General features: G+C 47.9%; 1 protein-coding gene across 5 annotated transcripts in view; it reads left to right on the plus strand.

The window, feature by feature from the left end:
- The window catches only part of SULF2 (sulfatase 2), a 244079-nt gene that overhangs the window by 134630 nt on the left and 86663 nt on the right, over nucleotides 1-22786 (plus strand). The window contains exon 1 of one of the 5 annotated variants that reach the window (XM_075583095.1): nucleotides 18842-19210. The exons of the other annotated variants lie outside the window; for them this stretch is intronic. The gene's annotated coding sequence lies outside the window, so the exon portion shown is untranslated. Of the gene's footprint in view, nucleotides 1-18841; nucleotides 19211-22786 lie in introns of those variants that run through there. 5 annotated transcript variants of the gene reach the window in all.

A 22786-nucleotide genomic window follows, 5' to 3' on the forward strand; every position in this document is an offset into this window, starting at 1 on the left:
TCTGGGGCTCTTTCTGCTGCATACATGTGACACGTGCAAAAAAACAGCTCAAACCACAACATACGCTGAAATTATAACTGGCACGGCCATGTACATGTCTGTAGGGTCTGTATCGTCATGCGTTACTTTTCATGGTTCGTACACAAAGGGTATTAATTTCTTGTGTTATTCTCTCGTGGTCTGTCTTATCTGCGCTGGCTCTTTGCTGATAATGTTTCTTTATTTACAGTGGTGGTTAAGGCTTTATCTACACTACACCTCCGATCTGTATATCAATCCCGGCCACTTCCACGGTTAAGCACTTGACATGTCCTGGGAGTGGAGTTATTGCACATACTTTCTCATATAACTGGATCAGCTTGCACATCTTTTAATCTTCTCCGTTACGCCTGTGTCAAGCCTTGACCAATAGCATGTCACAGTAGACCAGACACACAGTTGTGTCAACATGCTATATGTTGTGTCTTCAAAACGGAAACATAGCTACTATCGGGAATCACAACTATCCTTTTTACCCTCCTCGAAGTAAGTTGTGCATTTGTTACTTTCCCGGGCGGGACATCCTCATCTCATCTCCGTCGCTGTTCCATAAATCTTACTGCCTTTCATTGCCTGGGGTTCTTTCTCTTCCGTCTTCCTTCTCTGGTACTTCTTTCTCTGGAAAATTACCCCATCCTTCATTGTAGGGTATTTGGAAGTCTTTTATATGCCTCCTTTCCACTTTTTCTTTTAACTTAGAAACACGTAGTGAAGGACACGTGGTGAGGGACACGTGGTGAGGGGACACGTGGTGAGGGGACACGTGGTGAGGGGACACGTGGTGAGGAACACGTGGTGAGGAACACGTAGTGAGGAACACGTAGTGAGGAACACGTGGTGAGGAACACGTGGTGAGGAACACGTGGTGAGGAACACGTGGTGAGGAACACGTGGTGAGGAACACGTGGTGAGGGACACGTGGTGAGGAACACGTAGTGAGGAACACGTGGTGGGGAAAACGTGGTGAGGAACACATAGTGAGGAACACGTGGTGAGGAACACGTGGTGAGGAACACGTGGTGAGGAGCTATTTAGATGGTCCCTAAAAAGGGTTTTGACGCAAATATATGTTTTTTTATGTGGCTTCTTTACTTTGGAATGACCTTTTGTTTATTACTGTGTGTGACACATGGGGCTGACTCACCGAATGAGTGATGTCATAATATGATCATTAGCTTAGCGCGTCAGTCTGTACTAATAAAGGAATTAACTTCCGGGAGCGTGATCCATTTCCATTATTCACGTCATTTTTATATAATCCAAAACGTTTGATCATCCTGCATTGATGTTGAAGCAAAATAAGCTTGATGGCTTGTGTGACACAACTGCCCTGTGTGTAGTTACATAGTTACATACTTTAGTTACATAGTTACACATAGTTAAATAGTTACATACTGTAGTTACATAGTTGCATACTGTAGTTACATGGTTACATAGTGAATGAGGTCGAAAAAAGACATGCGTCCATCAAGTTCAACCTGTGCTAAGTTTAGACGACAGATACTTTATCCTATATCCGTGCTTACAGTATACTGATCCAGAGGAAGCAAACGCACAACCCCAGTGACACCTCATCCAATGATATTTATGTATAAAATATTTTACCAGGAAGTAATAGTTACTATGTAACTATGTAATTGAGAGTGAGGCTGAGGCTATAGTCCGTGTGTTGGAGCTCGCGCAGCAAAAACAAATTGCGGACTCCCTATGAGGCCGTCCGAGTGCTCGCACGCCCGGACACGACAGAGTGCGATGGTGGGATCGCGTTTTCAAAAGACAAGATTTTTGTCTCTTGGCGCGGTGGCCGAGCGATGGCCACGTCACATCGGCGGTTCAGCCAATGAGAGCGAACCAGCCGCATGACGTCACGACCACGCACCGGCCAAGCCTCCCCATCGCCTGAACATCGCTGGGAAGGAGAGTTTACACTCACGGGAGCGACATGCGCGAGCCTAATCTCAGCGCTACCTCTCGTTCTCACGCATGTCCTGGGCACAGGGTTATGATGACAGATACATGGTTACAAATACATAGTTACATTAAGTGTGCAGGTTATACATTATATACAAGACATTGCATGCACAGTTAAAGATAATATATGTTATAGGCGTATGTAACAGTTACAGATAATATATATTATAGGCGTATGTAACAGTTACAGATAATATATATTATAGGCGTATGTAACAGTTACAGACCAGATTAAAATGTGAGACAGCCTTAGTTATGAAAGAGCTTAGACTGGTGGCGGCTGTGAGAGTCCCCGGTAGGTTGTTCCAGTTTTGGGGAGCACGGTAAGAGAAGGAGGAGCGGCCGGATACTTTGTTGAACCTTGGGACCATGAACAGTCTTTTGGAGTCTGATCTCAGATGATAGGTGCTGCAAGTGGTAGGGGTGAGGAGCTTGTTCAGGTAGCTGGGTAGCTTGCCCAGAAAATATTTGAAGGCAAGACAGGAGAGATGAACTTTGCACCTAGACTCAAGTGATGACCAATCTAGTTCTTTGAGCATTTCACAGTGATGTGTGTTGTTGTTGCATTGGAGATCAAATCTCATAAGGGGGAAAATAAATTCCTTCCTGACAATCGGATTAATCCCTGGATCAACATCCTTCCCATGTATACTTATTTGGTATATCCCTGTATACCTTTCCTTTCTAAAAAGATGTCCAACCTTTTTTTTGAACAAATCTATTGTATCTGCCATCACAGTCTCCATGGATAATAAATTCCACAGTGTAACTGCGCTTAATGTAAAGACCCCTTTCCTTTTTTTGCTGGTGAAATCTCTTTTCCTTCAGCCATAAGGGATGCCGCTAAGTCCTTTGTGCTGCCCTTGGGATGTATAGTTCTTTTGAAAGCCCCTTGTACTGTCCCCGAATATATTGGTTGCTGCCTGTTATTGGGTGGGATATGTATATGTGCCAGGTCACCTCTTCCAGACTGCATCCAAGGAAAGACACCGCAGTGTACATGAGGTCTGATGAAAGCACAGCCCCGTGCGAAACGTCATGATGTCATCGCAGGTCGCCGAGTTCCGACTTTACCACGGCATATACGAGCGTATTTACAAACCGGTCTTCTGATGAACGAAGCCTTCCAATGCCAGGAGAAACCTGACAGCCTGTTCATTTCAATGGGTGGTGCAGTGTCCTATGACATAGCATTGCTTAGTGAATATGGCCCGGAATGACAGCAGAGAAATGACACAAGAAGTCACAAGAATCCAGTGATCATGCAAACCCCCGAGAAAGACGCTCCGCAGGAAGGGCAGCGTCCTATTCCTGCGCCTTCCCAGATGTCACGTGTGTTCGGCGTCAACAGATTTGTACATTCTTCCAAACAGATATACACCGTACCATATACACGTACCATATACACCGTACCATATACACCGGGCTCAGAGGCTCCATAAAAGTAAACCACGTTTTTGCTGTAAATATAAGCAGGGGGGGAGACTCTCAAATAGATCCCATTTTCTTTACTAAAATATTGTGACGAGAAGGTACGTTCTGTACCAACTTGTATCATCATACACTGACTACTATATACAGTACTGTATGTCTCATCATACACTGACTACTATATACAGTACCGTATGTATTATCATACACTGACTACTATATACAGTACTGTATGTCTCATGATACACTGACTACTATATACAGTACCGTATGTATTATCATACACTGACTACTATATACAGTACTGTATGTCTCATCATACACTGACTACTATATACAGTACTGTATGTCTCATCATACACTGACTACTATATACAGTACCGTATGTATCAATACATTAATATGTTGCATGGTTTTACATCAGGGGGGCGCAAACTGGGGGGCGCAAGATTTTCCAAGGGGGGGGGGGCGCAGCAGTTACAGAGGCTCCGTGCTCTTCCCCGAGGCATTTAAATTAAATGCCGGGGGGTCACATGAGGCCTCTGCAACTTGCCTTATCTTGTCTCCGCCGACGCGGGGTCATTTGAGACAAGGTAAGGAGGGGGGCGCGAGCAGGGGGGAGAGCAGGCAGGGGGCGCAGACTGAAACGTTTGCGCACTCCTGTTTTACATGTTGCTTATTTATATATATATATATATATATATATTGTGTTTGATTGTCGCTAACAGAATGAGTACTCCCAAGTATTATCAATGGGAGAAGTTGGAAACATGTAATTAAATTGTCACTTGATTTGCGCATGAGGTATTTTGTGTCTGTCAAACACACACCTAGATTCTCTCAGCAACTTCCTAAGTAACCTGTACAGTATTGTCTTCCATTTGCCACATGACATCAGGGGAACACAATGTGTAATACAGGACCAGGGTCCCTGCTTTTACTGCGCCATGGTTCTGCATTCACAGGTTTCTATTACACTCTTCTGCGAGGTAGCTGTGCCAGACAATGCCGGGCACAAAAGCACAAGTCCTTACTGTATTCCGTACACCAACGCGTCGCTTCCATGCAAGCGCTGGTAAGGGGGGGGGGCCCGGCCGCGCCCCAGGGAGGCGGGCTTTGTTGGTGCTGATAATTCCTAACTTTGCTTTTCTTATCTCAGGGCTGCGCCGCTCCTGTCTTCAAGCCCCCATCCCCCCAACAGGTCAGGTTTTCAGGATATCCCAGCTTCAGCACAGGTGGCTCAATCAGCGGCTCGGGATATCCCTGATCTCCTGAAAAGCCGACCTGTTGGGGGGGTCCCGAGGAGTTGAGAACCGCTGCCAGATAACAGACACAGCCAGTCCGTATATACTATATTAGGACATATTAAAGTACACTAGAGAAACGGGTTGAAAGATTTATGGAAATATTTATTGGTTCATTTAATAACAGAAATAACAAAGGCTCGGAAAAAACAACACGCTCTGCGTCCGCCAACACCCCCCGGCTGCAGCCTGCACCGTTTCACCGGCAGGATAACCGAGAGATAGGTGCGTTAATTAAATACCATGCTGCTTTGTCGGAGCACGGCTGTGCACTATGTATACTGTACTGCACCGACACACTTTATTCGAGCAAATACCCGGTATGTACCTGGCAGATACCTGGAATGCGCCGCTCCTCACCTCTGACAACCCCCGTTGCGTTTGCCTTCCCAGCCTGGGTTCATGCCTGGCTGATGGGCGGCTGATCTGTTAAATGATAATGATTAGGATTTAATAGGCTGCAATGCTTCGCGTGTCTACCAGGTGGCATAAATTCATGAATTGTAATGCAGTATATATATATATATACTGTGCAGTGTTGCAGCCAGCGGGAATAAAATGCTTCAAACCCTGCCTGGAAAATAACCCAATGCACTCGGGCAGAAAACAGTCACAAACCTCAATACACCCGGGTATACCCGAATTCGTGGGACTAGCCGAGCTCGAATAAAGTGTGTCGCCAGTGTACGTTCCATTGAATTTGTGCGCATGTGTGGTACAGGTGTATGCCATTTGAACGGATTGCATGCAGTATGCGGGCCATTCAGTTACTGCGCATGCGCAGTCTACTTGATGGAACGCATACTGTGTATTTAATCTAATTAGTGCGCATGCGTGTAGGAGCTACAATGCAGAGAAGGCAGTGGTTACGTTAATTAGCCAGTAGTGATGTTCTTTGTCTCTGGATGTGGTTTGTACACCGACAACGTGTTGACGTTGAGAAACCTTCAGATGCTGTATATCCACAAGTGTGTCTATGAAAAAATGATGTGTCTTATGTGTAAAAGGTACAGTAGAGAAATATAATTATTTGCCACCTGAACAATTGCCCACCACTGGAATCTGTTAAAGTAGTGTATAAAAGCTCTTGTGCCATTGAATAGGCTCACCACGGCATCAACAGATATTCACTATTATTTTTTTTAACATTGGATTGTTGCACCATTTAGTGAATATGGCCTTTAGTGGTAGTGCAGTGTTACTGTATCAGAGAAGTCAAGTTTAAAGCAGCAATTCTCTCAGAAACCTATATGATTTAGCTCGTTGTATCTTGGCTCCCGACTATGTCCTGCTCTTTAGAAATAATATATATATATATATATTTTTAGTATTAAATATAATGCTTTTCTTAATTTCCAGAGCTTCATTTTAACCACTTAATATTTCAAACTCTTTTATCTCCTGAACGAAGCATCAGAATTTAGATGGGGAAGAAAAAAAACCGCTTTGGAAAGGGCAAGCGGAGATGTATTAAAGTAAACAAACAATATAATGCTTAAAAATGTCAGTCAGGGCGGAGCGCTGATTGTAGCAGCGAACTTCCAGCGAAGCCTGAAGCCAGTTACGCGTCTAATCAGGGAGACAGACTCCAATTAGTTACTGTTGTCAGATTTGTAGTATTAATTGCATCCAACTTTGTATATTTATCATAATTAAAATAACGCTTCAGGCCATTGAGATCAGTTCACTCCCCAAATCAGCAGCTAAATATGTGTTTGTTATGCTGCAAGCCGGCGTGTTCTGGCATAAGCGTAGAGACCCAGTACCGACCGGCGTGTTCTGGCATAAGCGTAGAGACCCAGTACCGACCGGCGAGTTCTGGCATAAACATAGAGACCCAGTACCGACCGGCGTGTTCTGGCATAAACATAGAGACCCAGTACCGACCGGCGAGTCCTGGCATAAGCGTAGAGCCCAGTACCGACCGGCGTGTTCTGGCATAAACGTAGAGACCCAGTACCGACCGGCGTGTTCTGGCATAAGCGTAGAGACCCAGTACCGACCGGCGAGTCCTGGCATAAACGTAGAGACCCAGTACCAACCGGCGAGTCCTGGCATAAACGTAGAGACCCAGTACCGATCGGCGAGTCCTGGCATAAACGTAGAGACCCAGTACCGACCGGCGAGTCCTGGCATAAACGTAGAGACCCAGTACCGACCGGCGAGTCCTGGCATAAACGTAGAGACCCAGTACCGACCGGTGAGTCCTGGCATAAGCGTAGAGACCCAGTACCGACCGGCGAGTCCTGGCATAAACGTAGAGACCCAGTACCGACCGGCGAGTCCTGGCATAAACGTAGAGACCCAGTACCGACCGGCGAGTCCTGGCATAAACGTAGAGACCCAGTACCGACCGGCGAGTCCTGGCATAAACGTAGAGACCCAGTACCGACCGGCGAGTCCTGGCATAAACGTAGAGACCCAGTACCGACCGGCGAGTCCTGGCATAAACGTACCAGTACCGACCGGCGAGTCCTGGCATAAATGTACCAGTACCGACCAGCGAGTTCTGGCATAAACGTAGAGACCCAGTACCGACCGGCGAGTCCTGGCATAAACGTACCAGTACCGACCGGCGAGTCCTGGCATAAATGTACCAGTACCGACCGGCGAGTCCTGGCATAAACGTAGAGACCCAGTACCGACCGGCGAGTCCTGGCATAAACATAGAGACCCAGTACCGACCGGCGAGTCCTGGCATAAACGTAGAGACCCAGTACCGACCGGCGAGTCCTGGCATAAACGTACCAGTACCGACCGGCGAGTCCTGGCATAAATGTACCAGTACCGACCAGCGAGTTCTGGCATAAATGTAGAGACCGAGTACCGACCGGTGAGTCCTGGCATAAACGTACCAGTACTGACCGGCGAGTCCTGGCATAAACGTAGAGAGCCCGTACCGACCGGCAAGTCCTGGCATAAATGTAGAGACCCAGTACCGACCGGCGAGTCCTGGCATAAACGTAGAGAGCCCGTACCGACCGGCGAGTCCTGGCATAAATGTAGAGAGCCCGTACCGACCGGCGAGTCCTGGTATAAACGTAGAGACCCAGTACCGACCGGCGAGTCCTGGCATAAATGTAGAGACCCAGTACCGACCGGCGAGTCCTGGCATAAACGTACCAGTACAGACCGGCGAGTCCTGGCATAAACGTAGAGACCCAGTACAGACCGGCGAGTCCTGGCATAAACGTAGAAACCCAGTACCGACCGGCGAGTCCTGGCATAAACGTAGAGACCCAGTACCGACCGGCGAGTCCTGGCATAAACGTAGAGACCCAGTACCGACCGGCGAGTCCTGGCATAAACGTAGAGACCCAGTACCGATCGGCGAGTCCTGGCATAAACGTAGAGACCCAGTACCGACCAGCGAGTCCTGGCATAAACGGAGAGACCCAGTACCGACCGGCGAGTCCTGGCATAAACGTACCAGTACAGACCGGCGAGTCCTGGCATAAACGTAGAAACCCAGTACCGACCGGCGAGTCCTGGCATAAACGTAGAGACCCAGTACCGACCAGCGAGTCCTGGCATAAACGGAGAGACCCAGTACCGACCGGCGAGTCCTGGCATAAACGTACCAGTACTGACCGGCGAGTCCTGGCATAAACGTAGAGACCCAGTACCGACCGGCGAGTCCTGGCATAAACGCAGAGACCCAGTACCGACCGGCGAGTCCTGGCATAAACGTAGAGACCCAGTACCGACCGGCGAGTCCTGGCATAAACGCAGAGACCCAGTACCGACCGGCGAGTCCTGGCATAAACGTAGAGACCCAGTACCGATCGGCGAGTCCTGGCATAAACGTAGAGACCCAGTACCGATCGGCAGTGGATAGTGGATTTTGTATCAAGTGAAAACTCTTAAAACGTTGGATAAATGGTCTAACATTTTTTTAATGCTTGTTTAATAATTATGGATATTTTAAATTTGTCTTCAAATGCAGAAACAAAAGCCAAACTCCCAATATGCACCACGGCAAGTTCTATGGCATATATCAGGTATATTTCGTTTGGTCATCGTACCAACATGTGGTAGGAATGTGGCAGGGATTTTTAGTGAATTCTAAAAAGCATATTATATAACGGAATTGTGTCATCAAATATGTGATTACAATGAAAAAGGAAATTTATAAAGGTTTCAAAAATCTCCACAGACGTAAGTAGGACTAGCACGTTAATGAGGCATGTTTATTGTATGAGTGCATATTATATACTATATATATTATATAATATATATATATATATATATATCTCAAAGGAAGAAAAAAATTAAATGCAGAATACAAATGGCGGACAATAAGCGCCAAATTTCACAGCATATTTATCTGGGGTCGAAGTCTCTCCAGATGTAAGCCTGGAACAACTGTGTTCGTTCCTAAATAACATGAAGTCAGCGACTGAGACTGTGGTGTGCGTCCCACTGCCGTCAGGCGCTCAATTAGTTATAATGTAATTTGTGCTAAGTGGATGGGACAGAGAAAGTCATTTTCAATCCATTAAGTTGGATGTTTGTGTCCCCCCTGAGACAGCCGGCACAGTAACTTCTGCGGCTCCAGTATGTGTAACAGCGTGACAGCCATATTTATTTCACCCACTCTTTTTGTCTTTTCTTCCATTCTTTTTGCGCGTCGCTTTATGTCGCGTTTCTGTCTCACGCGCACGGTCGTTTGTGAAAGTTTGGCTGGGGAATAACCCGGAACGGAGCATGTGTGGGTGAGTTTAAGCATTGCAGGAGGCTCCCTCAGGGTTTAAGGGGTTAACTGCTTAAAGCAGCCACCCCCCCCCCCCAGAAGCCTGTATGAGTTTAACTCCTATAACTCCCACAATAGTATTTCCCCCCCCTGAGTATTTCTTACTCTCCCCCTGAGTATTTCTGCCCCCCCTGAGTATTTCTGCCCCCCCCCCCCGAGTATTTCCTGCTTAAAAAAAGAAATGGTGGGAATAATGATTTTGCGAATCTCTAGCGCTTGAAGCTGCCATTTTAACGCGCCAGGCTGATCATATTTAAAATGTTTATATCTCCTGAACAGAGCCTCAGTTTAGGAAGATCCGTGTTAGAAAACGCACGCGGATATCTCTTAAAGCTGAACCCCATTAATTTCAGCTCCTGGGACCCCCTGCTCCCCGAGATACAGGCCTCCGTAGGGGGTGCCGGTAGCCGCTCGGCTAGCAGGGTTCACGTAATGGCGGAGTCTTAAATCTCCCGCGCAATGCCAGCCAATAGGAAGCCGTGACATCAGGTTCCGCTTCCTATTGGCCCATGTGACGCGGGAGCTTTAAACTTTGCCGAGACAGCAGAAACCCCCCTGGAGGTCTCGGAGAGCAGGGGGTCCCTGGAGAAGGAATTAAGGGGTTCAGCCCCGGAGGCCCCCTGCTTCAACCGTTAAAAAATAATTGAAAAAGCGCAGGAATTGCTCGTAGGAAGTAAATGAAATAAAAATGGAGGTCGGCGTGGACTGCTGCTTAAATAGTTCTGCGTTTTTAGCTGCGCTTGTGTCTTTATTTCGAAGTCCTGTAATATGCGTTATAATCTAACACAGGCAGCAAAGCAATTTTATTTCAAATAGCAACATGACCACAGCTATTGCGCACCCAACTGCGAAAAAATGCCGCGGCAGGGCTGCCGAAGGGAGAAACGCAAAGTAGTGATCACAGAGCAAGCGGATAAAAAGTGTGTGCATCAATTTGTATGTGTATCAGTGTGTGGTAGTTGTGCAGTGTGTATCTGTGTGGTAGTTTTGCAGTGTGTGGTAGTTGTGCAGTGTGTATCAGTGTGTGGTAGTTGTGCAGTGTGTATCAGTGTGTGGTAGTTGTGCAGTGTGGTAGTTGTGCAGTGTGTATCAGTGTGTGGTAGTTGTGTAGTGTGTGGTAGTTGTGCAGTGTGTATCAGTGTGTGGTAGTTGTGCAGTGCGTATCAGTGTGTGGTAGTTGTGCAGTGTGTGTATCAGTGTGTTGTAGTTGTGCAGTGTGTGGAGTAGTGTGTGTATCAGTGTGTGGTAGTAGTGCATTGTGTATTATTGTGTGGTAGTTGTGCAGTGTGTGGTAGTAGTGCAGTGTGTATTAGTGTGTGTGGTAGTTGTGCAGTGTGTGTATCAGTGTGTGGTAGTTGTGCAGTGTGTGGAGTAGTGTGTGTATCAGTGTGTGGTAGTAGTGCAGTGTGTATCAGTGTGTGGTAGCTGTGCAGTGTGTGTATCAGTGTGTGGTAGCTGTGCAGTATGTGTATCAGTTTGTGGTAGTTGTGCAGTGTGTATCAGTGTGTGGTAGCTGTGCAGTGTGTATCAGTGTGTGGTAGTTGTGTATCAGTGTGTGGTAGTAGTGCAGTGTGTATCAGTGTGTGGTAGTTGTGCAGTGTATCAGTGTGTGGTAGTTGTGCAGTGTGTGTATCAGTGTGTGGTAGCTGTGCAGTATGTGTATCAGTGTGTGGTAGTTGTGCAGTGTGTGTATCAGTGTGTGGTAGTTGTGCAGTGTGTGGTAGTAGTGCAGTGTGTGTATGTGTGTGGTAGTTGTGCAGTGTGTATCAGTGTGTGGTAGCTGTGCAGTGTGTGGTAGTAGTGCAGTGTGTATCAGTGTGTGGTAGTTGTGCAGTGTGTGTATCAGTGTGTGGTAGTAGTGCAGTGTGTATCAGTGTGTGGTAGTAGTGCAGTGTGTATCAGTGTGTGGTAGTTGTGCAGTGTGTGGTAGCTGTGCAGTGTGTGGTAGTAGTGCAGTGTGTGTATCAGTGTGTGGTAGTTGTGCAGTGTGTGTATCAGTGTGTGGTAGTTGTGCAGTGTGTGGTAGTTGTGCAGTGTGTGTATCAGTGTGTGGTAGTTGTGCAGTGTGTGGTAGTTGTGCAGTGTGTGTATCAGTGTGTGGTAGTTGTGCAGTGTGTGGTAGTAGTGCAGTGTGTATCAGTGTGTGGTAGCTGTGCAGTGTGTGTATCAGTGTGTGGTAGCTGTGCAGTGTGTGTATCAGTGTGTGGTAGCTGTGCAGTATGTGTATCAGTGTGTGGTAGCTGTGCAGTATGTGTATCAGTGTGTGGTAGCTGTGCAGTATGTGTATCAGTGTGTGGTAGCTGTGCAGTATGTGTATCAGTGTGTGGTAGCTGTGCAGTATGTGTATCAGTGTGTGGTAGTTGTGCAGTGTGTGTATCAGTGTTTGGTAGTTGTGCAGTGTGTGGTAGTAGTGCAGTGTGTGTATCAGTGTGTGGTAGTTGTGCAGTGTGTGGTAATTGCAGTGTGTGTATCAGTGTGTGGTAGCTGTGCAGTGTGTGTATCAGTGTATGGTAATTGTGCAGTGTGTGGTAGTTGTGCAGTGTGTGTATCAGTGTGTGGTAACTGTGCAGTGTGTGGTAACTGTGCAGTGTGTGGTAGTTGTGCAGTGTGTGTATCAGTGTGTGGTAACTGTGCAGTGTGTGGTAGTTGTGCAGTGTGTGTATCAGTGTGTGGTAACTGTGCAGTGTGTGTATCAGTGTGTGGTAGTTGTGCAGTGTGTGTATCAGTGTGTGGTAACTGTGCAGTGTGTGGTAGTTGTGCAGTGTGTGTATCAGTGTGTGGTAACTGTGCAGTGTGTGGTAGTTGTGCAGTGTGTGGTAATTGTGCAGTGTGTGTATCAGTGTGGTAGTTGTGCAGTGTGTCTCAGTGTGTGGTAGTTGTGCAGTGTGTGGTAGTTGTGCAGTGTGTGTATCAGTGTGTGGTAACTGTGCAGTGTGTGGTAGTTGTGCAGTGTGTGTATCAATGTGTGGTAACTGTGCAGTGTGTGGTAGTTGTGCAGTGTGTGGTAACTGTGCAGTGTGTGTATCAGTGTGTGGTAGTTGTGCAGTGTGTGGTAACTGTGCAGTGTGTGTATCAGTGTGTGGTAGTTGTGCAGTGTGTGTATCAGTGTGTGGTAGTTGTGCAGTGTGTATCAGTGTGTGGTAGTTGTGCAGTGTGTATCAGTGTGTGGTAGTTGTGCAGTGTGTATCAGTGTGTGGTAGTTGTGCAGTGTGTATCAGTGTGTGGTAGCTGTGCAGTGTGTGGTAGTTGTGCAGTGTGTATCAGTGTGTGGTAGTTGTGTAGTGTGTGGTAGTTGTGCAGTGTGTATCAGTGTGTGGTAGTTGTGCAGTGCGTATCAGTGTGTGGTAGTGCATTGTGTATCAGTGTGTGTGGTAGCTGTGCAGTGTGTATCAGTGTGTGGTAGTTGTGTATCGGTGTGTGGTAGTAGTGCAGTGTGTATCAGTGTGTGGTAGTTGTGCAGTGTATCAGTGTGTGGTAGTTGTGCAGTGTGTGTATCAGTGTGTGGTAGCTGTGCAGTATGTGTATCAGTGTGTGGTAGTTGTGCAGTGTGTGTATCAGTGTGTGGTAGTTGTGCAGTGTGTGGTAGTAGTGCAGTGTGTGTATGTGTGTGGTAGTTGTGCAGTGTGTATCAGTGTATGGTAGCTGTGCAGTGTGTGGTAGTAGTGCAGTGTGTATCAGTGTGTGGTAGTTGTGCAGTGTGTGTATCAGTGTGTGGTAGTAGTGCAGTGTGTATCAGTGTGTGGTAGTAGTGCAGTGTGTATCAGTGTGTGGTAGTTGTGCAGTGTGTGGTAGCTGTGCAGTGTGTGGTAGTAGTGCAGTGTGTGTATCAGTGTGTGGTAGTTGTGCAGTGTGTGTATCAGTGTGTGGTAGTTGTGCAGTGTGTGGTAGTTGTGCAGTGTGTGTATCAGTGTGTGGTAGTTGTGCAGTGTGTGGTAGTTGTGCAGTGTGTGTATCAGTGTGTGGTAGTTGTGCAGTGTGTGGTAGTAGTGCAGTGTGTATCAGTGTGTGGTAGCTGTGCAGTGTGTGGTAGCTGTGCAGTGTGTGTATCAGTGTGTGGTAGTTGTGCAGTGTGTGTATCAGTGTGTGGTAGTTGTGCAGTGTGTGGTAGTAGTGCAGTGTGTATCAGTGTGTGGTAGCTGTGCAGTGTGTGTATCCGTGTGTGGTAGCTGTGCAGTGTGTGTATCAGTGTGTGGTAGCTGTGCAGTATGTGTATCAGTGTGTGGTAGCTGTGCAGTGTGTGTATCAGTGTGTGGTAGCTGTGCAGTGTGTGTATCAGTGTGTGGTAGCTGTGCAGTATGTGTATCAGTGTGTGGTAGCTGTGCAGTGTGTGTATCAGTGTGTGGTAGCTGTGCAGTATGTGTATCAGTGTGTGGTAGCTGTGCAGTATGTGTATCAGTGTGTGGTAGCTGTGCAGTATGTGTATCAGTGTGTGGTAGTTGTGCAGTGTGTGTATCAGTGTTTGGTAGTTGTGCAGTGTGTGGTAGTAGTGCAGTGTGTGTATCAGTGTGTGGTAGTTGTGCAGTGTGTGGTAATTGCAGTGTGTGTATCAGTGTGTGGTAGCTGTGCAGTGTGTGTATCAGTGTATGGTAATTGTGCAGTGTGTGGTAGTTGTGCAGTGTGTGGTAACTGTGCAGTGTGTGGTAACTGTGCAGTGTGTGGTAGTTGTGCAGTGTGTGTATCAGTGTGTGGTAGTTGTGCAGTGTGTGTATCAGTGTGTGGTAACTGTGCAGTGTGTGTATCAGTGTGTGGTAATTGTGCAGTGTGTGTATCAGTGTGTGGTAGTTGTGCAGTGTGTGTATCAGTGTGTGGTAACTGTGCGGTAGTTGTGCAGTGTGTGTATCAGTGTGTGGTAACTGTGCAGTGTGTGGTAGTTGTGCAGTGTGTGGTAATTGTGCAGTGTGTGTATCAGTGTGGTAGTTGTGCAGTGTGTCTCAGTGTGTGGTAGTTGTGCAGTGTGTGGTAGTTGTGCAGTGTGTGTATCAGTGTGTGGTAACTGTGCAGTGTGTGGTAGTTGTGCAGTGTGTGTATCAATGTGTGGTAACTGTGCAGTGTGTGGTAGTTGTGCAGTGTGTGGTAACTGTGCAGTGTGTGTATCAGTGTGTGGTAGTTGTGCAGTGTGTGGTAACTGTGCAGTGTGTGTATCAGTGTGTGGTAGTTGTGCAGTGTGTGTATCAGTGTGTGGTAGTTGTGCAGTGTGTATCAGTGTGTGGTAGTTGTGCAGTGTGTATCAGTGTGTGGTAGTTGTGCAGTGTGTATCAGTGTGTGGTAGTTGTGCAGTGTGTATCAGTGTGTGGTAGTTGTGCAGTATGTGTATCAGTGTGTGGTAGCTGTGCAGTGTGTGTATCAGTGTGTGGTAGCTGTGCAGTATGTGTATCAGTGTGTGGTAGCTGTGCAGTATGTGTATCAGTGTGTGGTAGCTGTGCAGTATGTGTATCAGTGTGTGGTAGTTGTGCAGTGTGTGTATCAGTGTTTGGTAGTTGTGCAGTGTGTGGTAGTAGTGCAGTGTGTGTATCAGTGTGTGGTAGTTGTGCAGTGTGTGGTAATTGCAGTGTGTGTATCAGTGTGTGGTAGCTGTGCAGTGTGTGTATCAGTGTATGGTAATTGTGCAGTGTGTGGTAGTTGTGCAGTGTGTGGTAACTGTGCAGTGTGTGGTAACTGTGCAGTGTGTGGTAGTTGTGCAGTGTGTGTATCAGTGTGTGGTAGTTGTGCAGTGTGTGTATCAGTGTGTGGTAACTGTGCAGTGTGTGTATCAGTGTGTGGTAATTGTGCAGTGTGTGTATCAGTGTGTGGTAGTTGTGCAGTGTGTGTATCAGTGTGTGGTAACTGTGCGGTAGTTGTGCAGTGTGTGTATCAGTGTGTGGTAACTGTGCAGTGTGTGGTAGTTGTGCAGTGTGTGGTAATTGTGCAGTGTGTGTATCAGTGTGGTAGTTGTGCAGTGTGTCTCAGTGTGTGGTAGTTGTGCAGTGTGTGGTAGTTGTGCAGTGTGTGTATCAGTGTGTGGTAACTGTGCAGTGTGTGGTAGTTGTGCAGTGTGTGTATCAATGTGTGGTAACTGTGCAGTGTGTGGTAGTTGTGCAGTGTGTGGTAACTGTGCAGTGTGTGTATCAGTGTGTGGTAGTTGTGCAGTGTGTGGTAACTGTGCAGTGTGTGTATCAGTGTGTGGTAACTGTGCAGTGTGTGTATCAGTGTGTGGTAGTTGTGCAGTGTGTGTATCAGTGTGTGGTAGTTGTGCAGTGTGTATCAGTGTGTGGTAGTTGTGCAGTGTGTATCAGTGTGTGGTAGTTGTGCAGTGTGTATCAGTGTGTGGTAGTTGTGCAGTGTGTATCAGTGTGTGGTAGTTGTGCAGTGTGTATCAGTGTGTGGTAGTTGTGCAGTGTGTATCAGTGTGTGGTAGTTGTGCAGTGTGTATCAGTGTGTGGTAACTGTGCAGTGTGTGGTAGTTGTGCAGTGTGTATCAGTGTGTGGTAGTTGTGCAGTATGTGTATCAGTGTGTGGTAGCTGTGCAGTGTGTGTATCAGTGTGTGGTAGCTGTGCAGTATGTGTATCAGTGTGTGGTAGCTGTGCAGTATGTGTATCAGTGTGTGGTAGCTGTGCAGTATGTGTATCAGTGTGTGGTAGTTGTGCAGTGTGTGTATCAGTGTTTGGTAGTTGTGCAGTGTGTGGTAGTAGTGCAGTGTGTGTATCAGTGTGTGGTAGTTGTGCAGTGTGTGGTAATTGCAGTGTGTGTATCAGTGTGTGGTAGCTGTGCAGTGTGTGTATCAGTGTATGGTAATTGTGCAGTGTGTGGTAGTTGTGCAGTGTGTGGTAACTGTGCAGTGTGTGGTAACTGTGCAGTGTGTGGTAGTTGTGCAGTGTGTGTATCAGTGTGTGGTAGTTGTGCAGTGTGTGTATCAGTGTGTGGTAACTGTGCAGTGTGTGTATCAGTGTGTGGTAATTGTGCAGTGTGTGTATCAGTGTGTGGTAGTTGTGCAGTGTGTGTATCAGTGTGTGGTAACTGTGCGGTAGTTGTGCAGTGTGTGTATCAGTGTGTGGTAACTGTGCAGTGTGTGGTAGTTGTGCAGTGTGTGGTAATTGTGCAGTGTGTGTATCAGTGTGGTAGTTGTGCAGTGTGTCTCAGTGTGTGGTAGTTGTGCAGTGTGTGGTAGTTGTGCAGTGTGTGTATCAGTGTGTGGTAACTGTGCAGTGTGTGGTAGTTGTGCAGTGTGTGTATCAATGTGTGGTAACTGTGCAGTGTGTGGTAGTTGTGCAGTGTGTGGTAACTGTGCAGTGTGTGTATCAGTGTGTGGTAGTTGTGCAGTGTGTGGTAACTGTGCAGTGTGTGTATCAGTGTGTGGTAACTGTGCAGTGTGTGTATCAGTGTGTGGTAGTTGTGCAGTGTGTGTATCAGTGTGTGGTAGTTGTGCAGTGTGTATCAGTGTGTGGTAGTTGTGCAGTGTGTATCAGTGTGTGGTAGTTGTGCAGTGTGTATCAGTGTGTGGTAGTTGTGCAGTGTGTATCAGTGTGTGGTAGTTGTGCAGTGTGTATCAGTGTGTGGTAGTTGTGCAGTGTGTATCAGTGTGTGGTAGCTGTGCAGTGTGTGGTAGTTGTGCAGTGGTTAGGGAGCACCAGGTGATGGCATTAGCGGTCAGCAGCTACACACGGCAGAGGTCACCATTATCCCCAGTGTGTGTATCAGTGTATGGTAATTGTGCAGTGTGTGGTAGTTGTGCAGTGTGTGGTAACTGTGCAGTGTGTGGTAACTGTGCAGTGTGTGGTAGTTGTGCAGTGTGTGTATCAGTGTGTGGTAACTGTGCAGTGTGTGGTAGTTGTGCAGTGTGTGTATCAGTGTGTGGTAACTGTGCAGTGTGTGTATCAGTGTGTGGTAATTGTGCAGTGTGTGTATCAGTGTGTGGTAACTGTGCAGTGTGTGTATCAGTGTGTGGTAGTTGTGCAGTGTGTGTATCAGTGTGTGGTAACTGTGCAGTGTGTGGTAGTTGTGCAGTGTGTGTATCAGTGTGTGGTAACTGTGCAGTGTGTGGTAGTTGTGCAGTGTGTGGTAATTGTGCAGTGTGTGTATCAGTGTGGTAGTTGTGCAGTGTGTCTCAGTGTGTGGTAGTTGTGCAGTGTGTGGTAGTTGTGCAGTGTGTGTATCAGTGTGTGGTAACTGTGCAGTGTGTGGTAGTTGTGCAGTGTGTGTATCAATGTGTGGTAACTGTGCAGTGTGTGGTAGTTGTGCAGTGTGTGGTAACTGTGCAGTGTGTGTATCAGTGTGTGGTAGTTGTGCAGTGTGTGGTAACTGTGCAGTGTGTGTATCAGTGTGTGGTAGTTGTGCAGTGTGTATCAGTGTGTGGTAGTTGTGCAGTGTGTATCAGTGTGTGGTAGTTGTGCAGTGTGTATCAGTGTGTGGTAGTTGTGCAGTGTGTATCAGTGTGTGGTAGTTGTGCAGTGTGTATCAGTGTGTGGTAGCTGTGCAGTGTGTGGTAGCTGTGCAGTGTGTGTATCAGTGTGTGGTAGTTGTGCAGTGTGTATCAGTGTGTGGTAGTTGTGCAGTGTGTGGTAACTGTGCAGTGTGTGGTAGCTGTGCAGTGTGTGGTAGCTGTGCAGTGTGTGTATCAGTGTGTGGTAGTTGTGCAGTGTGTATCAGTGTGTGGTAGTTGTGCAGTGTGTGGTAACTGTGCAGTGTGTGGTAGCTGTGCAGTGTGTGGTAGCTGTGCAGTGTGTGTATCAGTGTGTGGTGGTTGTGCAGTGTGTGGTAACTGTGCAGTGTGTGTATCAGTGTGTGGTAGTTGTGCAGTGTGTGGTAACTGTGCAGTGTGTGTATCAGTGTGTGGTAGTTGTGCAGTGTGTATCAGTGTGTGGTAGCTGTGCAGTGTGTATCAGTGTGTGGTAGTTGTGCAGTGTGTATCAGTGTGTGGTAGTTGTGCAGTGTGTGGTAGTTGTGCAGTGTGTATCAGTGTGTGGTAGTTGTGCAGTGTGTGGTAGTTGTGCAGTGTGTGTATCAGTGTGTGGTAACTGTGCAGTGTGTGGTAGTTGTGCATTGTGTATCAGTGTGTGGTAGTTGTGCAGTGTGTATCAGTGTGTGGTAGTTGTGCAGTGTGTGGTAGTTGTGCAGTGTGTATCAGTGTGTGGTAGTTGTGCAGTGTGTATCAGTGTGTGGTAGTTGTGCAGTGGTTAGGGAGCACCAGGTGATGGCATTAGCGGTCAGCAGCTACACAGGCAGAGGTCACCATTATCCCCCCTGCATGGCTGACCCCAGTGGCAGTGCATGGGTTAACGCCCTGGCTTGCTGACAAACCTCTGCAGCTTGTGGCTGGATTGGCAGAGGACTTTAGCCCTGAATCCGTCTCCCTGTGGAATCCCAGGCCCATGACATCACCCTGAGCCTGGGAGGGGACCTGGGCGGGTGAGTCCCACAGCAGTATGGAGAGTAACAATACAGGGCAGGCTTGTGCTGAGAGGTGGGCTCCCCTAACTCCCCCGGGGCAGAGCACCAGCCCCCCTGCCGCCTCCTCCTCCTACCCCAGACATAGGAAGCCTCCAGCCTGCCTTACATGACTGCCTCCCTCTGAGCTGCTAGGAACCTGCCCCCGCCTGCCCCATCTGAACGTGTGTGTGGGAGAGCAGGGCGCAGGGAAGGGGTTAAACCACCCGGGTCTGGATTTGCCTGGGACAGAGGCGGTGAGAGCTGCACATACAGTGTATTCCCGGGGCCCCCGCGCTGATCCTCCACCTGGTAAGTAAGCACGGGTCCATGTGGCTGTTTGCATTAGAAGTTATCACTGGGGGATATGGGGCAGATTTATCAAGCTATTTCAGTTAACTGAGCCACTGATTGAGCCACCTGTACTGAAGCAGTGACTGATTGAGCCACCTGTGCTGAAGCAGTGACTGATTGAGCCACCTGTGCTGAAGCAGGGATATGTTGTTAACCTGACCTGTTGGTAGCTCTTGAGGACAGGAGTTGGCTACCCCTGTCTTTTAGAGGAACATTATTATTTAGGGCGATAGAAACCTTTTTATTCATCAGAACTGATATTCCATTCCTGAAGTGACGAGAATAGTGCAGAATTTTCTGCCCGAATTTTAACCCTTTCAGTATTCCTGGATTTCCCACCCTATGGTGACTGGGGAAAGGTGATGGGTACATAATATAAATGTGAGAACTTTGGGGGTAGCACAACTCCTAACTCTCTTATCTCATCTGCAAAGGCAACAGTATCAACACCATTTCTCTTGAACACCCCCCCTTCCCCCCGAAATCTTTTATGTGCCCCCCCCCCCCCAGGAATTGTTAAGACCTCATTATGTGCTGATTGCAGAAACGGAAGAGGAGGAGGCTTGCGTTTCGCTGCCGGGCAGATGGCGTCCTGCGCTCTATGCAGGACGCAATGGAAGCAGGAGAGGCAGACCCTTTGAGGGCGAGATTGTAAGCTCTGCGGGGCAGGGCTTTCCTTTCCTGTTTATTGCACGTGTTGTATTATCCCTGCACTGTATGGCCTCTTTTGTAAAGCGCTGAGTACACTGTGTGCGCGATTAAAAATAAAGCTATACATGCATGACATCATGGGGACCGCGCAGTGGCAGTTCCCATGACGCAGTGACTACGTCTTGGGGTATTCAAAGGGTTAAACAGATTCACAGCTTTTTTTTTATTATTGGTCTGCGATTCCACAAAGGAAACTCCTAATGAGTTCAACGGGAGTTGCTGTGCGATAGTGCCCCGATCGGAACTATCGCAGGTTCATGTATAAGCCCCTTAAGGGCACAGGGTAATGGAACTACACATCATCCCAAATCCTCACTTTTAATTTATAAATTGCCTACTCTATTTTGAAAGCACAAATTACCTAGATATGACCTAGCACAGCGCTCCTGAGACAGGCTCAGGTGTGAGCCGAACGTTGCTGGTGTGTCTCACCTTTTTCATTTGGATGTTTGTGTGTGTGTGTTTGTGTGTGTATTTTTTTTTTTTTGGAGAAAGGCACGAGAGGGTTATCTAACATTTTCTGCAGTGGGATACAAGGACAATGTTCTATCTAGGATGAAATCAAAGTAAGTAAGGTGAGGAGCTTGGATTCCCTTTGGGGAAGGTTGTGAATAGTGAAACTATTGGAATATGAACCAAGCTGTCACAATGCAGTGCGTCACGTCAGTCAGCTGCCGCCGATAACGAATGTTTATTGCCTGTGTGAGCAGAGGTCAGAATTCCCCAGGCAGAAGTTAGATGAGTCCAATTTATATTTCTCTGGTGTATTTCCATGTTTATTGATGTATAGATTCTTTAGGCGAGGTTTAGCAACGTTTCGCTACGAGTAGCATTGGAATTTTGTTTGACGGGATACAATGTCTGCAGGATTAGGAAATACATCCTTTTATTTTCAATGGAAGAAACAATAATTAAACGTTGACATTCAACAACAGGGGCGGCCAAACCCAGTCCTCAAGGGCCACCAACAGGTCAGGTTTTAACGATATGCCCGCTTCAGCACAGGTGGCTCAGTCGAGGAGAGAGACAGAAACATGGGGAGAAGTGCATCATGGGGGTTATTTAAATACCCCTCCTGGCCTCTTTGCTTTAATGGTTGTAACCAGATTGGTCAGTTAACGACTGAGCCACTGATTGAGCCACCTATGCTGAAGCAGGAATATCCTTAACCTGACCTGTTGGTGGCCCTTGAGGACTGGAGTTGGCCACTCCTGGTCTACACTATCTAGCTATCATTTTATAAAAAAAAAAAAATAACACCCGTGCCTATAATTAGTAATTTTTGTTAACGGGATTGGAACCTGGCAGCCGAACCCAGTTGTATTCAGTTTCTGGAACCCCCTGCTTCCCAACATACTAACTGGTGAAATTACCTTACTTCCTGGTCCCTCCAGGGCATTTAAATGGCCGTCCAATAGGAAGCCGCAATGGCTGATGTCGCAGCTTCCTATTGGCCCGCAAGATTTGAAAGCCCATTTCCCCCCCCGGAGATGGAAGAAATACCAGTAACTGCCCCAGGAAAGTGTCGTGGAACAGGGAGGGACCCCGGAGCCGAAAATAACGTAAAACACACAATACCAGTAGCCAGGAGTGTTGTTTTAACCCATTGAGTGCCCTATGGCGTGGCTACCACATCATAAGGTCTGCCACACCAGGGGCCACGTGACTCAGTAGCTAAGTCGTGGGCTTTTTGCTAGTTCCTAGGGGAGATCGCTGAACGGACCCCCTCTGCCCTTCCCGGTTTCCGTGGCGCCCCGGAGTGGCAGTGGCACTCTTGCACAATCCGGCACTCCAAGGGTTACAGGTAGGTTTGCACTTTGGAGCCAGTGTAACGTCGTGGCGCCAGTGTAACGTCGTGGCGCCAGTGTAACGTCGTGGCGCCAGTGTAACGTCGTGGCGCCAGTGTCACGTCGTGGCGCCAGTGTAACGTCGTGGCGCCAGTGTAACATCGTGGCGCCAGTGTAACGTCGTGGCGCCAGTGTCACGTCGTGGCGACAGTGTAACGTCGTGGTAGTGTAACGTCGTGGCGCCATTGTAACGTCGTGGTGCCAGTGTAACGTCGTGGTGCCAGTGTAACGTCGTGGCGGTGTAACGTCGTGGCGGTGTAACGTCGTGGCGGTGTAACGTCGTGGTGCCAGTTTAACGTCGTGGCGCCAGTGTAACGTCGTGGCGGTGTAACGTCGTGGCGGTGTAACGTCGTGGCGGTGTAACGTCGTGGCGGTGTAACGTCGTGGCATTACACTTTGCCTGACACCAATTTATGATCAGGGGAGCGCAAACTGGGGGGCGCAAGACTTTGGGGGGGGCGCGGCTCACTTACCTGGCTTCAGTCCCCGCTTCCGTCCACGCGCCTCCATAGCAACACGGCACCAAATGACGCCGTGGGGTCATGCGACGAGACGTCCGTTGCCATAGAGACGCGACGTCAAATGACATAGCGGGTGACGTGACTTCAGATGACGCCGCATTAGAGGTAAGGGGGGGGACGCCACACAGGGGGAGAGCAGGCAGGGGGGGCGCAGTGCGGGAAGTTTGCGCGCCCCTCTGCTAGATTTCAAGTGACAGAAGTAGATGAAAATGTCATGTTCTCTCTGCTAAAAACCTGCCAGGAAACGCTCAAATGCCATTTTGTGAACCCACCAGGACCAGCGGTTTGTTCCTCAGGACTTCGAGACCTTCAGTGTAGGATCCCTCTGTATAACACGTTTGCCTTTCTATTGGGAGTACATTTCTGTCATGGTGATTAACTTGAAAATAGATATGGGGATCATGGTGTTTACGTTGCCTGTCTCGCTCTCGTTGGCCTGTCTCGCTCTCGTTGGC

The sequence above is a fragment of the Ascaphus truei genome, unplaced genomic scaffold (assembly GCF_040206685.1).
Source record: "Ascaphus truei isolate aAscTru1 unplaced genomic scaffold, aAscTru1.hap1 HAP1_SCAFFOLD_285, whole genome shotgun sequence".
In the NCBI taxonomy this organism is placed as follows: Eukaryota; Metazoa; Chordata; class Amphibia; order Anura; family Ascaphidae; genus Ascaphus; species Ascaphus truei.